Below are 18,626 nucleotides of genomic sequence, written 5' to 3' on the forward strand. Positions count from 1 at the left end.
ACCACATAAGAGCCCCGAGGATTAGGAGAATATGTTGCCTCACCAATTTAGGAACAGTGCCTCTTATCAGCTCAGAAGAATGAAAATGATGCCCCTTTCCCTAGGCAACAGAATTCTCCTAAAAGAAAAGGGGGCAATGAGAGGGTAACAGGCAGGAAGGCTAGGGATCTCCAAATGGAGGAAATAGGCTGCAAGTGTCAGACATTTTTTATCTCTCTCTTAAGTGGCAGGAGGAAACAAACTATAAGTGTCTGATTTTTGGCTTCCCTGATAGCTCAGTTGGTAAAGAATCCACCTGCAAAGTGGGAAACCTGGGTTTGATCCCTCGGTTGGGAAAATCCCCCAGAGAAGGGAAAGGCTACCCACTCCTGTGTTCTGGCCTGGAGAATTCCATGGACTGTATAGTCCATGGGGTCACAAAGAGTCAGATACGACTGAGCAACTTTAAATGTAAACGTAATGTGAGCCCTGGAAGAGCCCGAGGCCTCTCAGCCGTGATTCTAAGGTGCCATCTGGCCCTGGGTCTCGGAAGGTGGATGCACTCTTCTTTCTTTGCTGCAGACCAGGTTCCACTCCTGGCAGGCTGTCAGGAGAGCTCTCACTTGGCAGGTACAGGCTCCCTTGATTTCATAAATGCACAGCCTGTAGTCAAGAATTTCCAAATGTGATTAAAATGAAACTGCCATGGAAATCAGGTCTGGCGGCCCATCTCTCCCGTACTCAGAAGGAAGAGCGCCTCCCAGACCTGGCAGGCGACCTCAGTGACATGGTTTGGAATAGATTTAGGAACGGCTGCCAGGTAGACAAGAGATTTCAATAACTAGGCAGCCAAATTAGTCATTAGAAGGACTGGGTACCAGGGATGCACCAGGGAAAACCTCCTGACCTCTCAATAGTCGAAGTCATCGAGATAAATTAGCTCTGAAAACAGTGCTTCATTTGAGAAGGAGGACGTACTTTATGATTAACTCCAGATGACCACAGTCTCCGGAGGCTGAGCAAACCCTGTTCCTGGAAATCAGAAAATGATAACTTTGCAATAGCGTCTTTGGCCAGTTCAGTCCTTGAACAGTTCAAAAGAGGGAAAAATTGGCCCAAAATGTCCTATATCAGCAGAGAAACAGAGATAAAATTTTTCCTGGACCGATTCAGTTTGGATCCAAGTCCAGCAGACCAAATCGCTACATACAGTTTCCTCTCTCAGTAGTTAGTCTTGCCATGGAAGAGATGGCTCCAGAAGGATAAACAAAGTTAATTCTTTAAGCAAACGGACCATACCTGCTTGTGAGCATAATGATGGTCTGCAGCCAACATGACCACAGCCCACTTCCTCTGTGGCTGGTCTTAATTGAAACTGATGGAGCTGTGGAGCTAGCTGGGTTTTGCATAAATCATCATCGGTAATACACTTTCAAGGGTAATCACAACATTAATATACCAAGCAGGAAGTGAAATAATTAAAATTTAGCACAGTGCAGTATTGAAGTTTCCAAAATTAATCTGAAGCACCTTTCCTCAGTACAAATGAGCAATTGCTTCAGTCCATAGAAAGGGACATTCAAAGAAGTATACTTCATAGGCCATCAGCAACAAAAGAAATTCTACTCTTCTTCTACACTGTAAATTGTCTGCTTATATTTTAATTCCTTTTCCTTTCTTCTCTAGTGGTGCAAGTTTTATTTTATTTTTTTTAATTTGTTTTACCTTCCTTTAAGCTAAATACATGTCATAAAGCCATGTAGAATTAAAATCTTGCAAATTTGGGAGCATTAAGAGAGAAAAATTGTTCCCTTATGACCCTTAGGAAGACAATTCAAGCCCAGAGAGTGAACGAGCATATGTACCTAGGGTGATAAGCATCTCATTTCAATATATCTGCATAGAAGGTAATAAAGTACGCAGGCTGGGTCCCCTAGTGAGCCACAGGGGTAAGACAGTGGCACTAAATGGCTCACTGCTTCTGATGAAGTGTCTTTAATGCTGGATGCTTTGAAAGATGATAAGCAAAAAGCTCCCTGTTGTCCTATGTAACCTCACAGGCAGACAGCTTGACAACAGCAATATTTTGCAGAGAACCACACCCCAGTGTTCCAAGACTGGGAACACCTTGACCTAGAAGCACAAAAATATCAATCGGACTTTGAGTAAGGGCTCCCTCCAATGGGCAAGACCCCTGCTACCCAGACAGCATTCCAGCTAAAAGTCAACACACCCTGAACTGTACAGCAGGTAAAGCCTGTACTCTGTCAGGAGTAACTTACCTTTTAACTCACACTGCTGTTACTTCGTTTCTCTTCAATATCACGCCTTCCATAAGGAGTTAGGTGTCTCTGAGTGCCTGGAGTAAAAAGCAGTAATGAGTTCACATCACCCTTCTAAGAATTACTTGAACAGGCAATTTCATCTAGACGTCAGTGATGAGAGCAGACACAAAAGAGAATGTTCAGTGGTGGAATTTCAGACCCTGGGGAAGGTGAATTAGCAGCGAGATATGGGGTAGGGTCCCCATGCCTCTTACAATGCATTGTTCAAATCATACTCCCACGCTGCCTGTGATTAGAGTCAATTCTTAGGACTTATCGTTGGAAACGTACACTGCCATGTCCTACATTAAAAAATCCTCTAGTGGGGTTGGTCACCCTCAAGTGATGGGATATGGGAGAATAAATGTAGAGTAAGGAGAGTTGTCAGTTAATGTCAGGTTTCTTCACTGTTCACCTGAAACTATCATAGCATTGTTAATCAGATATACGCCAGTACAAAATGTTTTTGGTGTTAAAAAATAAAATTTTATAAATTAAATAAATAAAAAAAAAATGTTTCTGAGGGTCAACCAGCCAATGAGAGCTCCCAGCAGACCATGACCAGAAAAATGACTTCCCTTGGAAAATAGTAAAAGCCTTTACCATATTACCTTGTGCCCTTTTGAAGGAAATTTTACTCTTGTATGTTCTCAGTACAACTCTTCCTGTTAATATCAGAGAGCTCAGATGCAAACAAGTCCCACTGAAATTCTATAGACAGAACCTAAGTACTCATGTCATTGACCAAAACTTCAGGGTCTTCAAATGTTTCTCATCTGACCGCTGCTGCTGCTGCTGCTAAGTCGCTTCAGTCATGTCCAACTCTGTGCGACCCCATATACGGCAGCCCATCAGGCTCCCCCATCCCTGGGATTCTCTAGACAAGAACACTGGAGTGGGTTGCCATTTCCTTCTCCAATGCATGAAAGTGAAAAGTGAAAGGGAAGTCGCTCAGTTGTGTCCGACTCTTAGCAACCCCATGGACTGCAGCCTACTCGGCTCCTCTGTCCATGGGATTTTCCAGGCAAGAGTACTGGAGTGGGGTGCCATTGCCTTCTCCATCTCATCTGGCAGATATTTAAAAACTTGCGCTACTGTTAAATCTCCTGTCTCAACTTCCTTGATGCTCAACTTGCTTGATGACAAAGTTATCAAAATTCAACTTGATCAAGCATCAAGCAACTTTCAATTTCAAGGGAGAGAAAAATTTAGTTGATGCAGATGCCTTCAATTCACATCAAGCCGAGATATGTTGAATGAATGCCTATTATGGGAGGAAAGGCAAAGTGGGAAGCAGAGGAAAGAGGAGGAGGAGGAGAAGCAGCAGAAGCACAAGCTGAATAAGATGGAGGAGAGAGGAAGGGCAGGAGCAGGTGGAAGCAGAGCAGAAGCGGGGCGCGGGGGCGGGGAGGAGGTGGAGTCAAGTGGAAACTGCCCTCAGCTTCACTGAGCATCGTCGCTGTGCACATCTTCCCTGTCATCTTGAGATGCTGGCCTGTCACTGCCCACCCTCCAATGGTGAGGACCCCTACTCACACTTCCTCATACACAGGAACTCCCGTATTTCCAAGACATTCACCATTTGGTTCCAATGTAGCCAACTGGCAGCGTCATTTTGAAGAAGACTCTAGTTCCTTCCCCTCCAGGAAGTGCAAAGTGTCCTCTAATATGTATAAACAGCTGTGATGGTACAGCAAGAGACATTTGCGTCCAGATTTTATTTTGGTTTTGATCAAGTTGAATTTCGATAACTTTGTCATCAAGCATAATTAACAAAAATAATGTAATTATGGAGTACATAGCACAGGTGAAACTTAATTATTTGGACTCCCAGGAAATGAGCTCTTACCAGCAAAGAAGCAACTTGAAGGAGGACCAGGAAACCGAGTGACATCCTCTCTGATTTAGCAGCGATGCCATCTGTACTGGGCTGAGTCCAAGCAAGCAAGCAAGCAGCCAGACATGAGGCTAAATGCAGGAGCAGTGGGTCACAACCCCAGGGAACATCTGGTCCCTTGAGTAACCAAGGCGATTCCATAAATGGTGAGAGGCAGTAGGCCTTCAGAGAAAACATAAAAAATGAAAAGGTTAACATTTTTCTCCTGCCAGCTAACCTGCCCTACTTTGGCTTTCTTTCACAAGAAAATACAAAGCAGAGCATATAATAGTTGATATAGACTGTGTCCCCTCAAATTCATGTGTTCAAACCTTATACCCAGTGTAATGATATTTGGAAGTGGGGCTTTGGGGTGATTAGGTCGTAAGAACAGAGCCTCCAGGAATGGGGTTAGTGCTCTCATACAAGAGACCCTAGAAAGCACCTTTCTAGGTGCCTCTTCCTCCGGTGAAAACAGTCAAGTGAGAAACAGGAAGCTGGTGCTCACCAGAGACTATACCTGCCAGCACCTTGAATTTGGACCTTCCTGCTTCCTTAACTGTGAGAAATAATACCACAGTCACACAGTCTCTGTTATTCTGTTACAGCAATCCAAACAGTCTTAGACAGTGGTAATTAGGGGAATAAAGATTCCCAGTAACAAGTGTATAATTTGAGAACAGAACCGGCACAATGCACCAAGTTACCGTTCAATTTAATACGTGCATTTACCCATTAATTCTGCACCAACTTGGGTCTGGACTTGGGACACATTCCTAGCAAGACCAGACCCAGAGATTACAGAGAGTTCTTGGTTTTCCTGCCCTTCAAACCAGGGGATTCTAGAAGCTGATTCAGAGACCAAGTCCTCAGAGGATAGTCCCAAAGTTGGCAGCTGGACAGAGATGGGAAGTGGGTGATCCCAGCATATGTCTGCCATCAGATAAAATTAACATTTGTTCACTGTGGAAAGCAGTATGGAGGTCCCTTAAAAAACTAGAAACAGAGTTACCTGTATGATCTTCCAATCTCACTCCTGGGCATATATCCAAAGAAAACTCTAGTTTGTAAAGATACATGCACCCCAGTGTTTGCAGCAGCACTATTTACAATAGCCAGGGCATGGAAGCAACCTAAACTGTCCATTGACAGATAAAGAAGGTGTGGTATATGTGTGTATGTGTGTGTGTGTATACATAGTACACACATACATTACAGAATGGAATGTTCGGTTCAGTTCAGTCGCTCAGTCGTGTCCGACTCTTTGCGAGCTCATGAATCGCAGCACGCAAGGCCTCCATGTTCATCACCAACTCCCGGAGTTCATCCAAACTCATGTCCATCGAGTCAGTGATGCCATCCAGCCATCTCATCCTCTGTCATCCCCTTCTCCTCCTGCCCCCAATCCCTCCCAGCATCAGTCTTTTCCAGTGAGTCAACTCTTCCCATGAGGTGGCCAAAGTATTAGAGTTTCAGCTTTAGCATCAGTCCTTCCAATGAACACCCAGGACTGATTTCCTTTAAAATGGGCTGGTTGGATCTCCTTGCAGTCCAAGGGACTCTCAAGAGTCTTCTCCAACACCACAGTTCAAAAGCATCAATTCTTCGGTGCTCAGCTTTCTTCACAGTCCAACTCTCACATCCATACATGACCACGGGAAAAACCATAGCCTTGACTAGATGGACCTTTGTTGGCAAAGTAATGTCTCTGCTTTTTAATATGCTATCTAGGTTGGTCATGAGTTTCCTTTCAAGGAGTAAACATCTTTTAATTTCATGACAGCAATCACTATCTGCAGTGATTTTGGAGCCCCTAAAAATAAAGTCTGACACTGTTTTTCCATCTATTTCCCATGAAGTGATGGGACCAGATGCCATGATCTTAGTTTTCTGAATGTTGAGCTTTAAGCCAATTTTTTCACTCTCCTCTTTCACTTTCATCAAGAGGCTTTTTAGTTCCTCTTTACTTTCTGCCGTAAGGGTGGTGTCATCTGCATACCTGAGGTCATTGATATTTCTCCTGGCAATCTTGATTCCAGCTTGTGCTTTATCCAGCCCAGCATTTCTCATGATGTACTCTGCATATAAGTTAAATAAGCAGGGTGACAATATGCAGCCTTGACGTACTCGTTACTCAGCCATAAAAAAGAATGAAATAATACCATTTACAGCAACAAGGATATACCTAAAGATTATCATGCTAAGTGAAGTAAGTCAAACAGAGAAACACAAAAATCATATGATATCACTTGTATGTGGAGTCCAAAAAATGGTATAAGTGAACTTATTTACAAAACAGATATAGACTCACAGACAGAAAACAAACTTAGAGTTACCAAAGGGGAATGGGAGAAGGATGAGTTAGGAGTTTGGGAGTACCATATACATTCCACCAAATATAAGAAGATAGTGAACATGGCCAACTGTATAGCACAGAGAACTATATTCAATATCATGTAATAACCTATAGTGGAAAATAATTTGAAAAAGAACATATATATATATATTCATATACGTATGTATAACTGAATCACTTTGCTGCATACCTGGAATTGAGCATTGTAAATTATACCCCAATTAAAAAGTTTAAAAATAGTCTTAAAAATAACATTTGTGCTAAAATTTCAAGTAGTGACACACTTCAGTTTGTGCATTCAGTAGAGGCACAGGGGGTATGGAGGAAGAACAAGCAAAGCGCCAGGTGTTCTTGGAGCATTCATCGAAGTCTTCTCATATGAGATGCAGATAAGTTTTTCTTTGGGTTTTGATCTTAGTTTCACCTCAAAAGGAAAATGCCTTTATATTTGGCTTGTTTGCAATTTTTAAAACTTATTTTGTAAATATTTCATAATATTTAAAACAGTATATAATGACTGCATGCTCTTGCAGCAGAAAATAATTAATAATACTTGGGCTTAATGGCACTTTTCATCATTAAATCTCTTTGTAGGCCTTAATTAAGGAAAAGATACTTCATTTTTTTAAAAGTTGCTGTTAGGCTCCTGTCAGTGAATTTCATGAATGTCGGTTGCAACAGGAAGTGAAATATGTAGAATACAAAATACAAATCTGCCAAAATTTTTCTTGAAAGGTAAAAATATGCCTTTGTATGTTTTCCATTATACCTTGTCCCTTTGAATAAGTTTGCAAATAACTTTTATTCATGGCTCTATATTAAAATTGGGTTTTCTTTGGTTATAACTACTGTGATGCCATATTAAATACTTCATATTTTATGAAGTATTTTCGATTATTCAAATGTAAAAGCTTCATAAATAAAGGCACCAAAACTAAAGTTCCAGGAGAAACATTTGTTCAGTTGGCAAATAGGCAGAGTAGGTCCGTCTTTTCCTTCCTGGAAAACAGAAGTTGGTTTAGCAAGAGGGATGATTATTTTAGTCATTCTCCCTCCCTCCCTCTACAGGGACAAACATGCTCATCTCCAGGGTGAAACTCACGGCTTGTTTCAATTATCCTTCCAGAACTCTTTCTCTCCATCTGTTTCCAATGTCTAGAATTTTTAAGATAATCCTTTTATCGTATAATTTGATGCAATAAACATTGCCTCCTACTTCTCATACAAAATAGTTGCCTTCAGGTCAGGATCCTCAGCATTTTTCTTCATTTCCGTCCTCACCTGCATTTATCCTTCACTTCTGTCTTGGAGACTAGCTCCTATCTCAGTCAAGCTCATTCCTCCATCAACACTTAGCATTTCCCTATAACTCCTCCAGCAGTCAACTCCTTTACAGAGGCTTGTCATTAACATCCATTTCCTTCTGACTCCTTGCAGGAAATCTTTAAACACAAACCGTATCTGTTGAATACACGCCCTCCACGCACTATCTTGCCCTCTCTTCCTGTTGGGCTTCCCACAAAAGTAGCCTTCCCTATGAGCAGCCTACATCATCATCTCCATTTCCTCTCTCCCATTTATTCTTAAAATACAACCAATTGCTTTCTGCTCTCACAACTCCATGTTGGCACCCTGTGAGGCACACCAGCCACCGCCTACCAGCCAGCTCCAGGAGGCACTTTCCACCCATTATCTCCTGTCTGGGCTTCCTCACTGTCGTTCTCTCCTGGTTCACCACATACAAGCTCAGTGCTCCTTTTCAGTCTTTTTCAGGTTCCATTTTCCCTGAATGTTAGTGTTTCGAGGAATTCTGCCCTATGAATTCTAATCACAGTCTTCATCCTCTCTGAGGGACTCTATCGATCCTAGGCCACGCCTGCGTCCACATGCTTTGCCCGTTCTGCTGTTTTCCCATTTCTTGTTTCTTTTGCCTGGGGTGTCATTCATTCTTGATGAGTCTAAAGAACTGCCTACAAAGACCCAGTTCAAACAGAATTCTCAAATGTCCATTTTTTCTTCTCTCCAAGCCCCACCTCCCCAAACCCTGACAGAATTAGTTGTCTCTCCCCAGCGCTCCCGTGGCATCTTACATGTATTTGTGTATATGTGAATGGATGTGTGTTTATATATGTCTGTGTGTGTGTGTTGCTTAAGTTATGTCTGACTCTTTGTGACTGTAGCCCACCAGGCTCCTCTGTCCATGGGATTCTCCAGACAAGAATACTGCAGTGGGTTGCCAAGCCCTCCTCCAGGGGACCTTCCTGACCAAGGGATTGAAACTACACCTCTTATGACTCTTGCATTGGCAAGCGGGTCGTTTACCACTAGTACCACCTGGGAAGCCCAGTGTGTGTGTGTGTGTGTGTGTGTGTGTATTACATATAATACCACAAGATTTGTCACGGAAAGGGATTCTAGCTTAACTATCTTTGAATTCTCAACACATAGAATAGTTGCAATAAGTCATATGAAGATGACTGCTTCATATTAGAGGACAGGAGAGAAGAATAATGTGGATTTGGTTCAAGGTTACTTTTCCTTTGTTTTACTCCCAAAGCAGCTAATGAATATGGCAAAGGTTATAAATCAGACAAGGACAGTGGGGCTGAGTGTAGCTCCCATTGTTTCTCTTTGTATCTCACAGAGATGTGCCCAGTTTTTAACTTTGCAACTCAGTTAAGTAACATGCAGCTTAATAGCCAGGGTCTTAGCAGCAGACCGCTTGTTGTGCCAAAACTGGTCAAACTTTGTCTGTACTTGTATTTTAGGGCCTAGGAATTTTCATATGTCTTTTTAGCAGTTTTTCATGATCAGGTCTACATGATTTTCATAAATATTGAATTATTAGTTAGCAAATGAATAAATGACCACTTGGCTAAAGTAACATACTGACTTGTAATCCATTGCCCAGACACCCATTGAGAGAGAGGGTAACTCAGACACACTGGGTATGATTGGTAAAAAGCTTGTCATCATGCATTACTTGAGATACGCAGTTATCTGTGACAACCCAGGGACCTGCCGAGTCCAAGAAGACTGATTGAGTTTGAGAAATGGCATTTGCTTTTTCTTTCTCTCATTGTAATTTTGATATTTCATTCTATTTTCAGACTGGTACTGTGAATGATGACTGATCATGATTCCATTAAGAAACTCCCTTGTAAAGGAACTGGGAATAGAGTGGATGAATGCATGTGTGCATGTATGCGTGTAAGTTTATTCAGAGAAACTCAATATTCATTCTGTTTCAACTGAACTTGGTGACCCAATACTTCTATTTTATATAGTATCATTTTCATACACAAAATAGCAGCGAAGCTGCTGATAACTTCAGTAAGGATTTAATAACATGGCCAAATATCTCTAGAGATACAAAAGAAATACAGTTATCTAAATAATAAATGCTTATGAAGAGTCTTCTATGTGCCAAGGACTATGAAAGGCTGGTCTACAGAGCCCAGGAACTTATAGATATGCCGATAAGGCAAAATATGTAACACATGAAATAGGGAAGACTGTATTTAATCTTGTGTTAAATTATATGATTCAGATGAAATGCTACATCATAAGAAAGTTGTGTGAGCACACCATGGACCAGCACATTACTGGAGGAGAAGCAGACGGTTCTGAGTTTAAGTTTTGCCTCTACAAGTTAACTTTAATCTTAGGCAGGGCATATCTGATCTCTAAGTCCAAATTTCCTTAACCATAGGAGTAATTCACCTATTCTATTAACTTGCCAGTTCTGTACCTTCCAGAATTTTCTTCCATGCAGTGCTGGCATCACTCAAGAGTAGGTGAGGCTATATCAGTGCAAACATATTCAATTTGTTCATGATGTGTGTGAAAGTGTTAGTCACTCGGTCGTGTCTGACTCTTTGCAAGCCCATGGACTACAAGCATGCCAGGCTCCTCTGTTCATGGGTTTCTCCAGGCTAAAGTATTGGAGTAGGTAGCCATTCCCTTCTCCAGGGGATCTTCCCCAACCCTGGGATTGAACCCAAGTATCCCACATTGCAGGCGGGTTCTTTACCATCTGAGCCACCAGGGAAGCCCCTTGTCTGTGATGGTTATGATCAAATCAGAGAAAGATGCAAATCATCTCTTCCCAAGAGGTACCTGTACACTCAGTCTCAGCCTGCTCTTGGCCACAAAGCCCAAAGTCTTCCTCTTTAGGATCTGCTGCTCTGTCATCCAAACTCAGCCCAAACCTGTCTCTCAACCTTCACCCAATTTTGGAGCAAGTACGGCTACACATTATTCCCCTTTGATTACTATTTCTTGTTTACTTGCAGGTATAAAATTATGACCATGATATGGAGCCAACCATGTGAAGACAGGGGCAGTGTTTCTTCGAGGAAGAAGCAGTAATTTCAAAGCTCTGAGGCAAAAACAAGTGGGATGTGTTCAAGAGAGACAAAACAGGCCAGTATGCGTGGGGCAGGAGAGTGAGGGAGGCAGTGATGGAACGTGGGGGAGGGAGCAGCAGGCAGCAGTCAGATTCAGCAGGAAACAGGGATTTCTTCTAAGAGCAACACAAAGTCATGGGAGGTTTAGCCAGTGGGGTGACTTGATTAGTTTCATGATTCATTCATACTGTCCGGTCTTTTTGAGGGAGCAAGAGGGAAATCATGGAACGGGTTAGAAAACTCTTTCCATGCTCTCAGCTGGAGATGATGATGTTTAGCCTGAGGTTATGGCAATGGACTTTGAACAAAAGGAAGGACTCGACATATATTAAACAGAGATACTAAAAATATGTTTCCAACAAGTGTGATGCATTTAAGCAATGGAAATGCCAGTGTCCCTGGGAACTGAGCCAGAAGAGGGGTGGAAGTCTGGGGCGTAAGCAGGGATCCCATCACAGACACCAAGTTAGGAAACTTGCTGTCATGTTTGGCAGAATCTGCTGTCAAATTAGACATGAGAGGCAAAGGGAAAGAGATGAACAAAAGGGAACCCATTTCCAGGCCTGTGGCCAGAGCAGCTCAAGATCTAGTTGTACCATTTATTGAGAAGTCCTGGCGAAGAGTGTATCTGGGGAGGTGGAATCCAGAGTTCTATTTTAGATGTGATAAGACAAGGATATGTAACAATAGTATGATTGCTGGACCAACTAAATGACCGAACGTGCATAAAGCACTTTATCAATGAGACTTGTACATGGTAAGAACTCAAAAAGCTTTAACTGTTACTTTCATTGTCAGCATTACTATACACGTAACTATCTTCATCAACTAAAAAGCTTACTAAAAGGCAGCCCCAATCGTCTATGATCTCACTTTCCATCCGTTACTGACACTAACAGGGTAGGATGCATTTTGTAGAAAATATCAGCTGGCTTCTCCCCCTTTTGCACACATAATCAATTGCTTTGTAAATGGAGATGAAGTGGAGCAGAGGTAACTGACATGTACAAAGTCCCTCTACATCAGGTTTCTTTTTTTTTTATTTTCCCCATGAAGATTAAGGGTTTTTCACAGATGGATTACATCCTTCTCATCATTAGTTAAGCCCATCTTAGTGGAAATTCTACTTAGGAAAGTATCTGAGAAAGGCAGATCAATTTGACTATGCAGGAGCTTTACTTCCTATAAAATTAGAGCATCTGTGTGACAGGAAACAGAGGTGGAAGTTTCACATCTCCTCCCACACCTGCCCCTCCCCCCTCCAGTTGATAAACAGTCGCCCTCTTGACATGTCCATATGCCCAGAAAGGAGCAGCAACACAGAAAATAACTGCAACACGCAACATATAATTTTCACTTGCCCTCAGGACATAAAATGCATCAGGACACCTTCTGTGAATTGGCTGAGGGGGAGCAATGATTTAGATCCTCACTCTTTATTTATCAACATCCCTGGAGCAGAAAGCAAAATGAATAATCCGTGAATGGACATCACTTCCAGACGACGTGCCTCTAAAAATGAAAGCTGAAAAGGACAAACATCTGCGTTGAATGTAGTCCTGGATTCGTCTGGGCGGTGGGTTGACAAATATGGATGCACTTGGCCATTCTTCCAAGCACCAGGAAGGATGCATAGACTGAGGCGGTCAGTTGCTGCACTGTTCTGAAGGCCAGTGGGCCATCAGCACGCCTGGGTGCTGCGTGGGACATCTCAGATGCTCCTCTGGATAACGGTCAGGGCCTGGGAGTTGCCAGATGAATTTCTCAGGCTGAGTCTGATTCATCCAAAATCTTAGGTCTTCATATGGTTCACAATGGCTGTTTGTTTGTCTGCCCTGCAAGAAGCTTAATTTATCATTTTTAATTGACAAGGAAATGCTGAGTTCAATCAAAGGCAGATGTAAGAAGGGCTGGGAGTCATTGAAAATGCTACTGGGGAAAGGTCTGTGCCCCGAAATGCTATTTGGCTCTTAAGGAAGCACAGATGAGGCAGGCGTACTGGGAAATGTCTGTTGCTTGTTGTGACTGTACCTCATTTCCCGCATCACCTGTACATCATGTTGGTGACATTTTCTCCGGTAATTACACAATTTCTTCCAGCAGCAGAGGGAATGTTCTGTGGAAGGCATAGGACTGTCAGCCCATGAGCTAGTGCTTTTCAGGAAGCTTAAATGAGGACCCCCAGGGTCTAGATGTGTTTTTCTTCAGAGAATAATGCATAGCCCAAGAAGAAGAGTCCATAAGTGGAATCTTGAAAAATCTAAAGCAGAAGTACTGAGTGTTTAAGACTGAGATGTCAAAGCAGCCGCCACCAAAAGAAAACAGGTTGCAATCCATCCATGATGCTCTGCACATGTGGCAACAATAGGATCATAAGGGGGCAGGGATTCTCATATTTAAAATATATGATCTGAGTATGCCCTTGAGAACAGACTCCAAGATGTAGGGTTGGGTACAGTGAGACAAGGTGGAGTGTAATCACAGAAAGCACATTAAGAAATCATTGTCCCTCTCTTTTCTTTTTTTTTTTTATTAGAAAAAAAGTTATTCATATTAAATAAGTGTCAACCTGGGTCAAATCTGTTTTCAGGGAGCTAACTACGCCAAACCTCTTAATTATAATCACAGCAGTCCTGTGTGATGAAATCTCCAGAGGGCCTGCTTGTGCACTGTTCAGTTGAGAGGACTGTATTATGCTTGTCCCAGCATCCTGACCTCAAGGTTTATTTAAGGCTGTAAGCAGTTTCATGCTCCTATCACCTGTAAGAAAGGTAAGAAAAAGACCAAATAGGCCTCCAGCCTCCCGGTGTGGTCCCTCCTTAGATTGGTAAATACGAGTCTCCTTTGGAGTTCCAAAACTTCGTGTGTGTGTGTGTGTGTGTGGCCACACCGCACAGCTTTCAGGATCTTAGTTCCCCAACCAAGTATTAAACCCAGACCTCTACCAGTGGAGCGTGGAGTCTTAACCACTGGACCACGAGGGAATTCCTGTTCCAAAACTTTATCTCCAGATCCTTCTTTTCAGCAACATGCAATGTGTGACAGCAAATGGCACTAGGAATAAAATAAGAGGGAGATCTCCCTGGCCGATGATGGTCCCTCTTCATTCAGGACCCGGGTCCGTGGAAACAAATCACACAATTTCAGAATCTCCCAGGCATTGAATACCGCAAATTCCTCAATGATCTTTTAATGCACGGAACCAGTGCCAAGGTAAACAGAGGCAAAGGGGTTGCCCTCTATGGGAGCATATATTAATCTATCCCCGTGGGCTCTGCTCACGTAAATGACAGCACAGTGAGAGTCCCGCATTAACTCTACCTGGGGGAAACAGGGAGGTGGGACCCTGGCCCCTCCCCTGTGCATTAGCACCACCAATGGGTGACACAGGGTGCTGTCGTATAACCAGAGTCACGTGTTGTCTGCCGTGTCTTTGCTCTGTCCATTTTCATTAACCCCAAAGATCCTGTCAAATGCTCTTGGTAGAAGAGGGATTACCACACTAGAGCTGACACTCTCAGCTCCAGAGCCCAAGGGACTTTGACAGATTTCTCCAGTCCAACTGTCTGGTTTTAGGGAGGGCTTGGGATGTCACCTGCCTTGCTTCCTTAAAGCAGGTAAAATAGTTACAGGTATGGCTGGTGGATTTCAACCCCTGCACTAACTGTTTTCAGTGGGAAGAACCCACAAATCCTGCTCCGAGACACTAAAGGTGACCAGTATCAATGCTGGTTTCAACCGTGATCCTGTGAAATGTCCTTTCAGGGCTGGATTTGTATCATGCCCCCAAGATGCCAAGAAACCAGCCGCAGAGGAGAACATACATACTGATTCAGTTTCTGGACATTTTTCAGGGGTATTGTAAGAGAAACTTACAGAATTGTGTACTGAATTGAGTGGCTTTGACCTTCTCCAACTTCCTAGAATTGATGGAATGTCTATTTAAATCAGCCGGCATCAGCAAAGTGCGGAGTCTTAATGAAACTGCTTGAGATACTGACTTTAAATGACTGAACTACAGTGTCACTTTCAAAAGTGAATGTTTCAAACCCATATGGCATTTGTGGCTGTTCATGGCTCTGCTGAAAATCAGAGTTAAAACAGGATCACATTTGCAGACCAATAGGGGGCAGATGGGAGCCAGATGCCGGGGGAGAGACTCAACCTGCCTGCCAGCTGGAGTGGCCACAGGAGGCAAACAGCCCTGATGGAGATTCTATTCTAGGCGAGCTGACAGACCACGCCAGCAAGGGGCCCCCACGCCTCACTGCATTTGCACAGATCATCAGGGTAAACCCGCAGCTCTATCAGGAGAGGGACCAGACTCTCCCTGAAAGCCTCAATAATGCTTCGCAGCAACGCCCATGATACCATTTCACATGTAGCTACTGGAATAACCTCTCCACGTCACCATGTCTCCCTATTTCTCCTTAGCTGTTGCGGTAGAGACCCAGGTAAGAAAGATGCTAAGGAGAAATAGGGAGACATGGTGACGTGGAGAGGTTATTCCAGTAGCTACATGTGAAATGGTATCATGGGCATTGCTGCGAAGCATTATTGAGGCTGTCGAATACACAATTCTAGTCTTAGAAGAATATGGTCAGGGAGACGTTTATGCACAGACCAAGTTACCTGGCTTGGAACCCTTCTGTAAGGAGGACCCTGAACTTCACAGAATACAGCAGCAAGCCACTGGTCTCCTTGAGCTAAATCTGTGCTTTCCTATTCTCAACTATACGGCCATGCAAAGAACTCACTACCAAACCATAACATGAAGGTCCAAGAACACTCAATTCTTATTCCTCTCCAGCCCTGATCCTAGCCTAAAGGTGATTTTTCTATTCCTTGAAGGAGTGAAAAGCATTAAACCAGGAAGTGTCTACCTGCCATGCCTAACATGTTTCACTCTTGCACAGGTCAAAACCTTTGAGGAGCTAGTGAGGTGTATCTGGGGGCCTGGACTTTTATTAAAAGATCAGGCTTATGGGTGTGTGTGACAAGCCACATTACAATTCTGAAAAATCTGGGTATGTAAAGAACCCCTGAGAAACGAGAGCAGAACAACTTAACCCCTGTGTCCACACGTACTCGCTGAGACCTTTAGACATTCATGTGCCTCCTTGGGCCAGCTGGCCAGAAAGCAGCGGGTGGCCAGGACTGAGGGATGTAAGGAAGTGGCCCGGAGGGCACGTGTGTCCTAGAGCGGAGGGCACGTGTGTCCTAGAGCAGCGTGACACTGGGCAGTGAGGCGCCTGCCCGCCTGGTTGGTTTTAACCAAGTGGAACAGGCTGTGCCCTAGGAGGCCTGGGAAAGTTCTTCCCTGAACTGGGTCAGGAAACATCGAACACAGGTGAGCTGTTCTCTACAAAGTCAAATGTGATTTTATTGCACTTACTGATTACCAGTGTGATTCATTTTTCTCAGCCATTGGACATCTGTGTCCACAAAATGCAGGGCACTCAGCCAAACGTAGGAATGTTCTGATGAAGTTTGGAATTTGGGTGCAACATTTTCCATGCTTGGCTGAACTGCCGGTAGAAAGCAAGATGCTGCCTCATGAAAAGCACCCCAGCACGACTCACAGGATACATTTTCCTGGAATTGCTAGTGACTAAGCACTTTACCTTGCCTATTATCATTGCTGAAAAAATAAAGAGACGACACTGCACAAGTAGTATTAGCACCTTCCTTCTGAATTTCTTTTCTTCTTTTATGTTAACCCTTCCAAAGCCTCTTTTTCTACTTTCTCATTTTGCTTTTACAACTTCCTACTGAGAGGACAAGACTAGTATTACATAACTTCCAAGAGAGGCAAATCATACATGAACAGGTTAAGGACTTGCTTCACGATTCCATTACTCCAGGTTATGTGTGTGTCAGAGAATCCTGGCCAGACGCTGGGCTGATTTTAAATAAAGGGAATTATTACAAAGGCACAGGCAAGGAGGAGGGAAACCCCTGGGAATGGCACAGGAGGCTGGAGCTGGGAAAGGCTGCTTTTACCATCCCTTTGCCTGAGGGACCAGAAGAAGTGGAAATCACCTAAGAGGACCCTGGAAGGAGGGTGAACTCAACCATGGGATGCAGACCGCCCAGAGCCAGTGGCTTGGAGGAACCCCGGGGAATAAATACCCAACCCAGTTCTCCCTGACACACCCCCCTGGCCTCTGCTTATCTCCTCACCTCTCCTCCCCAAACACAACCCAAAACCATCTGAAAGACTGAAGGCAAGGAAGCCTAATAGTGGAATCCAAACAGTGGAGCCTCCAGGGGGCACTTCTGGGAAGAGAGGCTCTACAAAAATGGTCCGTACAGTGAGCCTCAGAGAAAGCCAAGCTTCTGGTTGCTAGTTCCGAGGACCCTCAATGCCTCATCTTTCACTGTCATTTCCCAGATAAGTAAGAACAGGCATATTATCTACCACCAGGGTTATAACCACCCTTGCCGGTGACTGACTATATTCCCAGTTGTCAGCCTAACAAAGGTGGGCTTCTGCTTTCAATTAAGTGCAACTCAGAAAGCACATTTCATCCCGTAGTGAACTATGCACTGGGTACATTCTCATGAGAGACGTATCAACTGACACAATGCTGCCCTTTATAACTGTTCTCCAGAGCACTTTGTTATGTGTGGCCTCATCCCTCACACACACACACACACAGAGGCACATGCACTCAACAGCTCACATCAGAAGATGAGAACAAAGAACAGCTTGTGTTTCTGGCTCAGATGCCACAAAGTTAATTTTAGTTGGAAAACTCCTTAACAGACTTCCAGGAAAATACCACCCTAAACAGCAGAGCTCCTGTTAACATCTGCCCATCTGCCTGCTGCTTGCTCAGTGACACCCAATGCCAATCTCTTAAGTCCAGATTCTCAAACTTCCTCTGAAATTAGTCACCTCAATAAGGCTCATGATGACATAAAAGCAGCTGTTACTGAAAGGAACTGTGGCATGGTGATGGTAGTTGGGGAACAAGTCAATGGAAGCATGGATGGATGGATGGGTGGGCGGGTGGTGGATGGATGGTGTTAGCTGTAAGATGGAAGACTTAATGAGGGGGGTGATTCACCTAACTCTCCCCTCACTATTCTTTTTTTTAACATAATTTTATTTATTTATTTTTGGCGGTGCTTGGTCTTTGTTGCTGCGGGGGCTACTCCCTAGTTGCAGTGTGCAGGCTTCTCTTTCTCTGAAGCACAGGCTCTAGGGCACACAGGCTTCAGTAATTGCAGCACGCGGGCTCAGTAGTTGTGGCTCCTTGGCTCTGGAGCACAGGCTCAATAGTTGTGATGTATCAGCTTAGTTGCTCCGTGGCATGTGGGATCTTCTCAGATCAAGGATCGAACCTGTGTCTCCTGCATTGGCATGCTTTACCACTGAGCCACCAGGAAAGCCCTCCCCTCACTATTCTTGGTGACAGTAAACCTGAGGTACCTCTAAATCCTGAGACAAAGGGGTCTCTGACTGAAACCATTGCATTCAGACACAGAAAATATTATAGAATATATTCTAGATGGAGAGATAGACAGATCATGATAGATGACAGACAGACAGATAGACAGGTTGTTGTTTAGTTGATAAACTGTGTCTGACTCTTTGGGACCCAGTGGACTGTAGCCTGCCAGGCGCCACTGTCCAGGGGATTCCCCAGGCAAGAATGCTGGAGTGGGTTGCTATT

At 43.7% G+C, this 18,626-nt stretch overlaps 1 long non-coding RNA gene across 1 annotated transcript; it reads right to left on the minus strand.

Annotated features, from left to right (window-relative positions):
- Positions 1–895: 895 nt before the first annotated feature.
- LOC148775850 (uncharacterized) lies at positions 896–7,976 on the minus strand. Its single transcript, XR_016038942.1, has 5 exons — positions 7,817–7,976; positions 6,179–6,257; positions 4,153–4,362; positions 2,262–2,338; positions 896–1,011 (listed from the first exon to the last, which is right to left on the minus strand). It is a non-coding gene; the product is annotated as an uncharacterized LOC148775850 (long non-coding RNA).
- Between the last annotated feature and the right edge of the window lie 10,650 nt (positions 7,977–18,626).

Source organism: Moschus berezovskii, chromosome 13 (genome assembly GCF_049115385.1).
Source record: "Moschus berezovskii isolate FMDL1 chromosome 13, NW_MosBer_1.0, whole genome shotgun sequence".
Taxonomy (NCBI): domain Eukaryota; kingdom Metazoa; phylum Chordata; class Mammalia; order Artiodactyla; family Moschidae; genus Moschus; species Moschus berezovskii.